Below are 13,269 nucleotides of genomic sequence, written 5' to 3'. Positions count from 1 at the left end.
TAAATTTGAAAGGAAGGGCTTTTCCAAACAGAATCTCCCTCATAGTATAACCTCTTATAATAGCCTTTTAAAAAAGTGATTTTGGTTATTTTATTTGAGAGAGAGAAAGAGCATGAGTGGGGGGTAGGGGAGAACTTTTTTTATTTTAAAGATTTTTTTTTTAAAGATTCTATTTATATGAGAGTGAGCGAGCATGCATGAGCAGAGGGAGAGGGAGAAGCAGACTTCCCGCTGAGCAGGGAGCCCAACTCCCTGGACTCCGGGCTCATGACCTGAGCTGAAGGCAGAAGCTTAACTAACTGAGACACAGGCGCCCTGAGAGAGAGAATCTTAAGCAGGCTCCACGCCCGGCACAGAGCCCAGTGCAGGGCTGCATCTCATGACCCTGAGATCGTGACCTGAGTCAAAATCAAGAGTCACACTTAACCGCCTGAGCTACTGTATTGATACTAATTCAGTGTTCATTTCATATGATGTCTTCAGAAACTAGAGATTTAGATGACATACAGAAAACTGAGTAAAGTAGACACCAGCTTTTCTGCTCTCTCTTTTTTTTTAATTTATTTGTCAGAAAGAGAGAGCACAAGCAGGGGGAGCGACAGAAGGAGAGGGAGAAGCAGGCTCCCTGCTATGACCTGAGCCGAAGGCAGACGCTTAACCGACAGAGCCACCCAAGTGCCCTGCTCTTTTTTTTTTTTTAAGAATTATTTTAGAGAGAGATTGTGTGTGTGCGTGCGCATGTGTGCACGGGTAGGGAGCAGAGGGAGGAGAGGGAAACCCAAGGTAACTGAGCTGAGTGGAAGCCTGAGGCGGGGCTCGATCTCACAAGCCTGAGATCATGACCGGAGCTGAAACCAAGAGTGGGACATTCAACCGACTGTGCCACCCAGTTGCCCTTGCTCTTTTTTTAAAAACTTTTTTATTAATACAGTTTTTGTTAATTTCTTTGTATTTTTTTTCCTGAAAGACTTGGTGTTGGTGGCACTGTTGTAGTTTAACTTTAGTCCCAAATTCCCTGAAATAGAAATCAGAAGTAAAGGTTTAGAGGGACAGAGGGAGGCAGGCCAAGGAGGAAACAGTCTGACCAGGACAGAAGAAGAGGGTATGTGTGGTGGGCATTCCTGGACAAGGCCATTCCTGGAGGGAGGGGGTTGGCAGACAGCTGACATCTGCCTCATGCGGAGGAGGGAAGAAAGATCCCCCTCTTCCTAGGGCTTCCTGTCCCCTTCCTGCTTCCTTCCTGTGGATCAGCCACACCTTCAAACAGGGCTGTCCACCCACCTCTTCTCCTGGTCTGACTCCCCACTCTGTCCTGCCTGGAAAGTATGTGAGAGATTGGCTTCCTTTGATCCCTCTTTCTGTTTGTTTTTCCATTTCACAAGATTCTGATGTGATGGGGGAAGGGATAGAACCTATTCTCTTTTTAGTGTTTATTCAAACTGACTATATCACAGTCATTTTGATGGATGTAATGACATCAGCTAATGACTGGAAAGAAGCTATGTAGTCTTTAATCTGACCTTTCCATATTGATATCAGATAGGAGCCATATGAGTGGTATGTCATGAGTTCATCCAAAGGATATAAGAAACATTATTTTCCTTTGTAGCATGAAGTCAGTCTATATTGTTTTCTTATAAGTATTAATAACATATAAATATAATCATATATAGATTTTTAAAACACTTACATCAGCATAGGTTTAGTAATTATTAATAAATGTTACTGTACAAAGTTGTGGTTCTTTCTCATTTTTAGATGAAGCCTGTTAACCTTACATTATTATATATAATAGAAGTCCATTGATTATTAAAAAGATAAAAAATTAATGATAAAATAACTTGAGTTCAGATTATAAAATAGCTCAAGTCTATTCTGATGAAACAACTTCACTTAAGGCTGAGGTTTTGGGGTCAGCTTTTTAGTTACAAAGTTTATCTTGCTTATTTTTTAGTAAAATATCTAAGTATTTATAATACTCTATCATACAAAAAGAAATGGTCAACCTAATTTCTGTGCATACATGATTGCTGATTATTTGAAAGCTGTTATCCGCTTAGAATTATTTTACCAATTTTGTATTCAGCTTACATTGGGAAGAAGGCAGTGTTCTTTTTTTTTTTTTTTAAGATTTTATTTATTTATTTGACAGAGAGAGAGGGAACAAGTAGGCAGAGAGGCAGGCAGAGGGAGAGGGAGAAGCAGGCTCCCCGCCGAGCAGGGAGCCTGATGCGGGGCTCGATCCCAGGACCCTGGGATCATGACCTGAGCCAAAGGCAGCCGCTTAACCGACTAAGCCACCCAGGCGCCCCAGAAGACAGTGTTCTTAAGCAAAACACTTATTAGAACTAAAACAACTCCAGACTCAGTTGTTCTTATTGATATTTTTCAGACTTTACTGTAGTTCTGTGTAGTTGACCTGAGTTTAAAATATAAAGCTAGGAAGGCATACTTTCCATCTACCAAAATGAGAATCTTAATTTCATTTTGAAACAAACACTTCTATTTTAAGAAGGTGAATGGTAGTGATAAATATCAAATCCAAATTTTTTAAAACCAGTAGTGCCTCTTTTGTTGTTTTTTAGGAGAAAAGATAAGGATGAGATACCTTTAGAGCATAAAAGCGTTCGTTCTTCAGAACTTCAATGAATTTTTATTATCCTGAAAACTTTTATTCATGCTAAGTGTGACTGTATTTGAATAATTGTTTTACTTTCATAATTAAAAAAAACTTCCACAAATGCAGCTGTCCTCAGAGAATTATTTAATCAAGAGATTTAATCAATTTTATTGTTATTCACACAACAAAATACTTAATGAGTAGCCATTATATTCCAGACTGTTTCTGTAAAGAATCCAGTGATAAACAAACAAAGCCCTCACTTTTATGTTCTAGGGACAAATACTAATGTGAAAATAAATATGTAGAACAATGTCAGTTTGTGATAAATGCCATAAAGGAAAATCAGAGGCGCACCTGGGTAGCCTAGTCCGTTAAGCATCTGACACTTGATTTCGGCTCAGGTCATGGTCTCAGGGTGATGAGATCAAGCCCTGCGTTGGGCTCTGCGCTCAGCAGGAAGTTTGCTTGAAATTCTCTCTCCCTCTCCCTCTGCCCTTGCTTGTGCATGCGCTCGCTCTCACCCTCTCTCCCTCTCTCAAATAAATTCTTTAAAAAAAGGGAAAATCAGAGTAAGAGGACAGAAAGTAATTTTAAATGAACATTGAGAAAGTACTTTTTTCCCAGGTTGAAGCATATAAAATCTTTGGCTTGTGTTTTTAAATTTTTAAATTTTGGCTTTTGACCATTTCTGTTGGTGAAGATCATTTAGAGAAATTAAAAACTCATTGTATATATTTTGTATGCTAACCAAAAAATTTAGCCTCAACTAGTGAATTTAGCATTTATAAATGGAAGCGTCTATGGAGGAATAAAATCTTTAGTTAACCACTACTTTACTTTTAGCAGTAAAGTCTGCAGCTCATGAAATCTGTAATTCTGGAGTGGTTTCAGCTTGCAGCAGCCCCTGGGAGCCTGTTGATACAGCACCGAGCTACAGATTATTATTCAGCTGTACAAGTTTTATGCTTGGGCATTTTCTTACATCTTCCTCTCTCAGTCAGTTGAAATCTTGTATTTTTGCCAAATAAAACAAATCCCATACTATTAAGAAGCTATAAATAAACAGTAGGAGCATGAGTCAGAGCCAGCATCGCCCTTATTCCCTGTGTGTACCTCTCGAGCACTCCCCAGTATGTTCACTTTGCACAAACACACAGTACTGCACAACGACTGTTCTACGGAGCAACTCCGGTTATTTAAGTGAGGGCGGTTTTGTAGAACTAAGCAATACGGTGACTACCAGAATTCTGGCTGTTACCACAGTCAGAAGCAGAATGTCAGATTCTGCGATGCTGTTGGTGGGGAAGAGAAATCTGGTCCCTACCTTTCCTATATAAATCCCCGAAGAGTTCAGCCCAGAAGGCTGCTGTGAGACTCCACAAGGGATTGTATGTGCTGCAGCACAGTTCAGCAACTCTCCAGGGGAACAAAAAGAAAAAGATAAGTTGCTCGAGAGTCCCAGCTCTTCTGCTAGTCAGGTCCTGTCTGATAAATTGTATCCTATTTTGCTTCACTAATTCATTTATTCATTCAGTAAATGTGCATTGAACACTTCCTATTACGAGACCCTCTGCTACCATAGACTGCATAAAAATGAATAAGCCCAAATCCTTGCCTTCCCAAAGTTTATTATAGTGGAGAAAAGTGACTTGCAAGTCTAAAATTGCAGCACTGGGATAGGAACTATAAAAGAGATACATGCAGAATACTCTAAGATTACAAATAAAGCTACTGCTATTTATGAAGCATTTACTGTCCTAGCTGTTTTAGGTAAGTTGTTTCATTTAACCCCCTCAGCAGCTCTATGAGGGAGATATTACTACACTACGTCACTTGTGCCAGGAACACTAGCCCCACCTAGGAAGGAGAAGGTGGTACCTGAGAAAGTGTCTTCATAAACCCTCCTTGAGTTGATTATAGAAGGATGAATGAGTAGGGTGGAGAGTGGGAGGAAGATGAGGCGATGCAGCATTTCACCCGGAGAGCGGTGAAGACATAAACGCAGAGGATGTGAGAGAGAACCTGTTGGGAAATGTAGACTAGATTCTGGGAAATAAAAGATGGCAGGATCCAGTCATGAAGGAACTTGTGCTTAAGGAATTTGGTCCTTACCCTGTAGAAGATGGAAGTATGGTCAGACATGCATTTCAGGGAGATAACTCTGATTGTTTGTACAGGGTATTAGAAGAGTGTACTTTCGGGGCGCCTGGGTGGCTCAGTCGTTAAGCATCTGCCTTCGGCTCAGGTCATGATCGCAGGGTCCTGGGATCGAGCCCCACATCGGGCTCTCTGCTCAGCGGGAAGTCTGCTTCTCCCTCTCCCACTCCCCCTGCTGTGTTCCCTCTCTCACTGTCTCTCTCTGTCAAATAAATAAATAAAATCTTTAAAAAAAAAAAAAAAAAGAAGAGTGTACTTTCAAAGGAAATGATTTCTTTTAAAGGAAGAAATTTCCCAGCATTATTATTAGGCATTGTTTAAGCACATACAAACATTGAACTAAGTTTTCAGAACATCTTACACTTGTAGATTTACATCTATAAAAACCAAAATAATTATGGGCGCCTGGGTGGTTCAGTCAGTTAAGCGTCTGCCTTCTGCTCAGGTCATGATCTCAGGGTCCTGGGAATGAGCCCTGCAATGGGCTCCCTGCTGAGCAGGGAGTCTGCTTCTCCCCCTCCCTGTTCCTCTGCCCTCCCCCTGCTAGCACTCTCTCTCCCCCAAATAAATTAAAAACAAAACAAACACTTTAAAGAAACCAAAATAATTGTGTAACTTAAATATAAATAAAATTACAAAGATAAAATCAACAACATGAATTTATGCAAAGGATAACGTTTTTGTGGAAGAGTCACTCCTGACAAATGAAGGTGATGCTGACTGTCGTGATGCACGTTCTTTCGTTTCCTTAGACATTTCCTTACTGTTGCCTACTCTCTGATTACCTAATTCTCCCTCCAGATTTCTCTTTGACCCAATAAGAAAACCTCTGCCTTAACAGATTTTTGGGAGGAGGGGTAAAAGAATAACCATACCTAATAGGCTCCCCTCTCTCTGATCAATTAAAGTAATGGTACTTGGTGGTATCATAATCATAAAAAATATAATTATGGGCCCCCAAATTGCATGGCAGTTATAATATGACCCCAGAATATGCTTACATCAATTATTTTATCATCAAAGTGAATTCACAGAAATAATACAGGGAACTGATGGACTGCAGTATGAGAAATGCAGAACTAGAGGATTCATTGTTCATCCAGAACAGGGATTTTGTAAACAAGGAAGCAATCAGTGGCTTTGGTAGAAAGTCAGTGGCCAAAGCATTTTAAAAAGTCAAGAATCTAGGACCCAGAGGTCAATAGATTTTTGCTAATCAGTGATTTTACAGATCCCTGATAGTAGACATCATTGTTAACAAACTGTACCAATTATGTCATTTGTAAGATAAAGTAATATGAACTAGATGAAAACATGACTGTCACCAGAAGGGTTTCAGCTGAGAAATGTACTTTTCAGCCACGGTAGCCAGTAAAGTTTGTGCTTGCTTCACCTGTGCTCTGTGATATGGCCTCTAAATACTGACGATCTCAGATTCAAGCCAGTTTTTTTTTTTTTTTCAATTACTTACATTCAACTCTGTAATACAGTGACTCATCAATGATATATAACAAGACAGTGAACAAGAAAATTATATCTTGGTTTGTTTGTATAGAATTCACAGTTCTCCATTTCAGAGGGTGAAGGGAGATTCTGAAATGTTGATGAGGAGACTCTCCTTCAGTAATAGCTGACATTTACTGAGCAGTTACCATGTTCGAGGCACAGTGCTAAAATACATGGATTAACTAACTTCATCCTCAAAACAACTTTTACAAGATCGCTATTATTATATTGCCCATTTTATAGATGAAGAAAACGAAGCTTGGGGAGGTTAAATAACTGAGCAGGGTCCCGTGGCTAGTAAGTAGCAAAGCCGGGGTTGGAATTTGGGGAAACTGCATGGCCTTAGCCACATGCTCTAGCGGCATTTGTCTTCACGAAAGGCGTACACAGGTCTCATCTGGAGACTGGTTCTGGAGACGCTGAATTGGCAGTGACCACTGACCACAGGGCAGGGTAGCAGGTGCCTCTACGTTGTTTATTTCTGTGCCCTTACCTGCAGCAGTCTAGGAGGAAGAGTGAAGGAAGGGGACGTGAGATACTTGTCTACTCTAGAAAGTGACCCCAGCAGGGTTCTCAGTACTACATTGTAAAACTAAGCCTTTTATGCTCACTGGGGGGGTAATCGTAAGTTGTGAATGAAGCCCTTTGGCCTAGATAGCTTAAGATTCATTGCAACCTGGTGATGAGGAATTTCATAAACAGAAGGGGATAAATATTACCACTCATCAGAATCTTAATCTAGGTTTAGCCCCATTGATTATTTTTCTCCTAACCTATTGACAGAAATCAGTGGGGAAATAAATATCTTTTTTTTTTTTTTTTAAGATTTTATTTATTTATTTGAGAGAGAGAGAAAGCATGAGGGGGGGAGGGTCAGAGGGAGAAGCAGACCCGATGGATGCGGGACTCGATCCTGGGACTGCAGGATCATGACCTGAGCTGAAGACAGTCGCTTAACCAACTGAGCCACCCAGGCGCCTGGAAATAAGTATCTTGAAGGATTAAATTCCAATCTGTATCCTCAGTTACATTTGTATCCAAGAGTTGACACAACAACAGTTGCTTAGAATAATTTTACAAATGGAACTCATACATAGGACCACAGAATCCTTTCTTCAGGGGCATAGTTTCAGAGTTGGAGGATATTTAAAGGATAAATCAATCCACAAATTTGTAGGTATTCCTAAAGTTAAAGTGGTGTGTCATTATTGGCATCAGTACATGCTGCACCCTGCCAACTGTGAGAAGGGAGAAACCTGAACAAGACAACACTCTACACAGCTGTTGCCAGCCTTCCTCCACCTGTTAGCACTCAGTGTTAATTTCATGGGTCGAATCAGGGCATGCAAGTGCATTAAATAATTTAAAAAAACAACTGCTGATTGCTGGTGGTCAGTGGGGAAAGAAAAATTAGGAGCTGTCATTTTCCTACCAACTGCTGCTCTAATTAACAAGGACAAGAAACATATTATGAATAAATAAAATTCTTATACCACACTAGAAAAAAGAGCAGCTGAGCCGCCCCAAAGGATTTTATATCCTATTCTCAGGCAATGAAAGAAAATAATTTCATATAAATGGCTGCATTAGTCAGTGTCATAAATAGAAAGTAAGTCCCCATTAACTAGAAATATTTTCTCTTTGAAAATAGAGTAACAATTTGATAAACCATATATAACATTGAGGATGTTTTTCACATTAAAGAGAATTTCCATAGTAGCCCCCTTGTAATCTTTCATAGCTAAAGTTATGAAGAAAATCAAGATATGGGAAAACTGTGGTCATGTTTCAAGATTTGATTTTCCTTTTCTATTTGATTACCCTATCTGAATTCCCATAACTTGAATGTAAATTTGCATGTATAAAAATGTATGTATACCCAAGTCATCTCTTAGGAGAAGTTTAATGTATAAATAGAAATTTTTTCTCTAATAAAAAAAAATAATATTGAAATCTGCCTTTTCTCATCTCTCCACATCCAAAACTATCACCAGGTACTGTAATTATACTTCCTAAAACTCTCTGGAGTCTTCTCTCTGGCCCCATTGCCATCACTCTGAATGAGGCATTCTTTACCATTTGGGTTAAATCAGCACGCCCTCTTCCTTTATTCTCTTCGTCATATCTACCTCCCCACTGAAGTCATCTATCTGAGTGGGGTTTTTTTTCCCCCTGCCTGAATCCCTTCGTTGGCTTTTATTAAATCCAACTTCCTTATGATGGCAAAGAGGGCCCTGCCTCCATGAGCTGGTCTTTGCTTACTTTTCCTGCTTCAGTTGCTGCCACTTTCCCAGATACCCTAAGATCCAACTTACCAGTAATTCCCCGGTAGCCCCCCCACACCCCCATAGAGCCAAAATACATATGCACCTTTATCCAAACACATATCTTTGAAAATATAATTCCCTCCACCACATCCTTCTTTGTCACATTCCAAGACGTGCAGTAATCTAAACACAAATTTCAGCCCCTAATTAGGGCTGAACACACTTGACTTGAATACAACTTAAATTGCTAGTTTGTTAGTATAGGTATCTTACTATGATACATGTGTACTTGAACTTTGATGCACTCCCCAGTTCCTGCCTCAGAACTAAAGAATTTATTTTCCAGCTGCTGGAAGTCCTGCAATAGCCCTCTTCAGGAATTGTCTTGTCCCCAACTCAGGACAACTGTGAAGGGGCTTTCCTGGTTTCCCGTGGGGTCAGCTGAGGCTCTGAGACCACATCAGTGCCTAACTTCTCCCTCCGTTCTGTCTCTTCCTTTTCACAGGTCCTTTCTCAAGAAAACTCCCTGATAAACCTCCTAAAAGCGATCTCTGTCTGCTTGCTGGGGAGACCAACCTGTAACATGCTTGTCTTATTGACACTTTCTTTTCTGTTCTAGATCTTGTGAAATTATGGTTTGCTAAAGTCTTACTAATTCAAGGTCATTTCATCAGACATGTATCGAGCACCTGATCCATGCCAGGCCTTGTCCCACATGCGATGGCAACAAATTAAGACTTGACCTATGTCCTGAAGTTTACAGTCCAATTGAGGTGACAGTTACATTCAGAACTATACTATAGCATCTTTAGAATAATCCTTTTTTGAACTAAACCTCAATAATTTAAGTATAAATCAAAGGCATGCACTGTGGTGTTGCAAAGAACAAAAGGAAAGTATCTCAGGGAAATGAAAATAAAGAAATGGGAGTGAAATTTTAGGAGGTTATAGAATTTGTCTTTATGATTCTGGAAGCCTTTAGGGGAAATGTAGTTTTTTTCATTTTTTATTTTGAAATAAGTTCAAGCTTCAGAAGAGTTACAACTAATACTGAACTCCCTTTATATAGATTCATCAGTTTTTAACATTTCTCCACATGCCTTAACATTCTTTCTCTATACACCTATACGTGCACACTATTTTTGCAAACCATCTGAGAATAGTTTAAATATATCATGTCACTTTATCCCTTAATACTGTAGTGTGTATTTAAAAAGAGGATATTCACTTCTGTAACTACAATATAATTCTCAAATTCAGGATATTTGATACTTTAATTTTACAGTCCAGATTCAAATTGTTAATTATCCCAAAGAAGATGAGCTTTAAGAAGAGTCCTAGACCTTAACATTTGTAACTCAAACTAAAAATTGTATGAAGCAAGCCACACAAGAGCTCAGAACTTTACTAACTCGATTAAAATACCACAGTGAAGGGGGAACCGCTTCTGACTTTGTAAGGGGAAAGCACGGATACGCTCAAGTTACCAGTAAAGGTGTGACTTCTGGCTCTCCAGAAGTGAGCCTTACTCTGGAGAGCTCATTCCTCGAGGTGTGTCCGGAATCCAGGGATCATGGATTTCCTTGAGCGCCTTTGTAAAGTACATCGACTTGTCGTTGCTTCGTCTTCACGGTGCTAAGTTTAACGATGTTCTTTGGAGCCATCAATCCTGCGCGGGCTTCCGGCGGAGAGGCCCGGAGGTGGGGTAAACGGGCCGCTCCGGGGAACTGGATCCGCAGAGACTCCTCTCCCCACCGCCCCCACGTGACCCAGGAAGCGGGGCCACCCGGCTGGGGCGTCGCTGGGAGGGCGTGCTCCGCGCGCGGCTCCCTTCCCCCCGCCCCGCACGGGCCGCCGGGACTCCGTGACGTCACTTCCGGCGTGGCTGGGCGTGGTCTGTTGGGAGTTGGCGGGGGCGGCGGGAGCTCAAGGCCACCCTGCGGCGGTGGGGGGGAGCCCGGGTGGTGTCCGTCCCAACGCTCGACGCCCCTGGACGTCATGGCGTCCCCGCTGAAGCTGGAACAGGACGTGCAGGGGAAAGTGGATTCATTTCGCGCCCGCATCGCGCAGGAGGCCGAGGATCTGGTGTCCACCTTCTTCCCTCAGAAGCTGTCAGAGCTGGATAGTCGGGTCCAGGAGCTCCGCCTGCAAGACCTGTCCAGAATCCGTTCGGTGGCCGCCCCGGAGCCCCGCGCCGTGCCCGACACCGCGGGGGACGGGCCCAACCGGGACCTGCCGCCTCTGCAGGCCCAGTCCGTGGTCAAAGTGCTGGCACTGCCAGGGGGCGAGGGACAGCTGCTGCGGAGCAACCAGCATCTGGTGGAGCTGATTGAGCGCGTAAAACCCGAGATCGAGCTGCTGAGAGAGAAGTGCAACACGGTGCGGATGTGGGTGCAGCTGCTCATCCCGAAGGTGGAGGACGGCAACAACTTCGGAGTGTCGATCCAGGAGGACACCGTGGACCAGCTGTGGACCGTGGAGAGCACCGCAGCGTCCTATCTGCGCCGCTTCTCCACCTACTACAACACCAGGGCCAAGCTGGTGTCGAAGATAGTGAAGTACCCGCAGGTGGAAGATTATCGCCGCACTGTAGCCGAGGTAGACGAGAACGAGTACCTGAGTGTGCGCCAGATCCTGCTGCACGTTCGGAACCAGTATGCCACCTTGCACGACGTAATCCTCAAAAACATCGACAGGATCAAAACCCCTCGGAGCACCAACACTGACAACCTCTACTGAGGACCTTTCTCCACCCCCCTTTCCTTCAGGAGGTGGCCGAGCTGTTTAGGCAGCCAGAAGGGGTTACGAATGACTCGACAGGTGCCGAAGCGACTGGAAATGTGCATTACGTTTAGTGACAATTTCATACAGCTTTATTCTCACACTGAATACTTCCAGTGTAGTTGTTATTTGCTTTTTCTTTCGCTGAGAGGATGGGGACAAACCATCTAGTAGAAGGTGGTAGGGTTGGCCAAGGAGAAGGACTGCTATTTTTAAAAGCAGTTTTGTAGATGAATGTTGGCCAAGGTTTCTTTTTTATGGCATTGGTGACATTGAATGGTTTCAGGGGTTACTCGAAGAAAAACCTAAAGTTTAAAAGAAAGTTAAATGAAGCCTTTCCTAAGGTTCTGCTGTATGTTACTTTGTTCAAACCTCAGAAATGCTCCTTTAACCACCATTTGTTTTTTTCCAAGGAAAGGGGTTTAAAGGGATGTGTTTAGGTCATTGTATGTCTCCAGTTCGGCAGATTGAAATAAAACTTGGTTTTAACATTTTATGATGTACTAAGTGTGCTTATCTGAACTGTAATCTTCAGATGTATAGGATTTCTGTCTTCATTTGGACTTATACCCTTGATGTTTTTCAGCTCTGATGTGTAAGAAAAATGAGCATATAAAGAGTAACAGATCTTCATTGTTCTAAAGAAATGGACAGCCCTACCTCCCTTAGAATGAAGAGGAATCTGTGAAAACTGCTTCCTTGCACAACTTTCTACCATCTCCGCATCTTCCGGTTTCCTTTCACACAGCTTAGAATTTCTTCTGTGTATTCATTTATCTCATACGTTCCTGCTAAATCCTTTAAGCTTTGTATCACGTTTACTTTTTTTTCCCCCTCAATTGAATTTCATCTCCCTTCCCCTTTTGTCTCTTGAGATATTTCTTATGGTCTCTCATTCGAATTTCTGTCTCACATTATATGAATTATTATTTAAATCTAAAGACTCTAAAATGTGACTTTGAGTTTTTTCCTCCTCCTTTTGCTGCCTGGTTGAGAGGAAACCATTAACTTTTCAGTGGTGATCTATACTGTTGACATTTTTCAAGTCCAGCATTTCCAGATTTCAGTTGCAGGTAAAGTGAATTATTGCACTCTGAGTCACCTCATGCTTTAAAGGGAATTTCTTGCTTCTGATGTGATGAATCCTTTGTCCATCACGGCTTTTGTTCAGAATTTTATATTTTCTGATAATAAATATACTTTAGTCAGCCTAAGTATGTCTATTCAGAACACCTTGTTTTAGTATTAATATTATTCGAGGATCTTCATCACTCAGAAACACCATGTGTGGAAGTTATGTAATAAACACATTGGGAAGAAGCACGTGTGGGACTTAGTTTTGATACCTTTTTATGTATAGGAATAAGATTATTTCTGTGCGCAATGGGTAGCTTCATCTCTTTTTCCCATTCAACTAACAGCTTGTGCCTGGAATCCTCATAATATTTTTGAAACTATATGCATATGTAAGTATGACCTTCATCTTTTAAAATATTTTATAGTAATACTTTCATGCAATAAATTATTTCTCAAATGAGTTTTTGGTGGGAAAATTATGAGGGACGAAATTTATTTTTTGTGAGGGATGAAAATGTATTTCCCATTGAAATTTCTTTTCTGCATAAGATCCTCAGAAACGAGGTGACCATATAAGAGTCCAATATCTATTTTAAAACTTGTTTGTAGTTCTACCTTTTTTTCCTTTTTTTAAATAGTATCTTTGTAAGGATATGGTTCTTGCTACAAATGCAGTCGCCCTCTGAACTTGCTTATGGATAAGGTCAAAACATGAATAATTTCTTCTCTTCTTTCCCCATATAATGAGTGAAATCATTTCTGAAACGAGACTTTTTCTTCAGTAGTTTCTCTTCAAGTGTGTTTTGGTTGCCAAGGGTGAAAACCAGTGTGAACCTTTATGTACAGACTTCACTACAC

At 41.3% G+C, this 13,269-nt stretch overlaps 1 protein-coding gene and 1 pseudogene across 1 annotated transcript in view; both read left to right on the top strand.

Moving 5' to 3' along the window:
• Positions 1 to 13,269, top strand: part of ATF6 (activating transcription factor 6) — a 209,362-nt gene that overhangs the window by 110,261 nt on the left and 85,832 nt on the right. The window lies entirely within an intron of this gene.
• On the top strand, positions 10,552 to 11,743 carry LOC118542920 (proteasome activator complex subunit 3 pseudogene; annotated as a pseudogene).

Source organism: Halichoerus grypus, chromosome 7 (genome assembly GCF_964656455.1).
Source record: "Halichoerus grypus chromosome 7, mHalGry1.hap1.1, whole genome shotgun sequence".
Lineage (NCBI taxonomy): Eukaryota > Metazoa > Chordata > Mammalia > Carnivora > Phocidae > Halichoerus > Halichoerus grypus.
The sequence above is the reverse complement of the archived record's forward strand: the minus strand, read 5'-3'. Positions and strand labels throughout refer to the sequence as shown.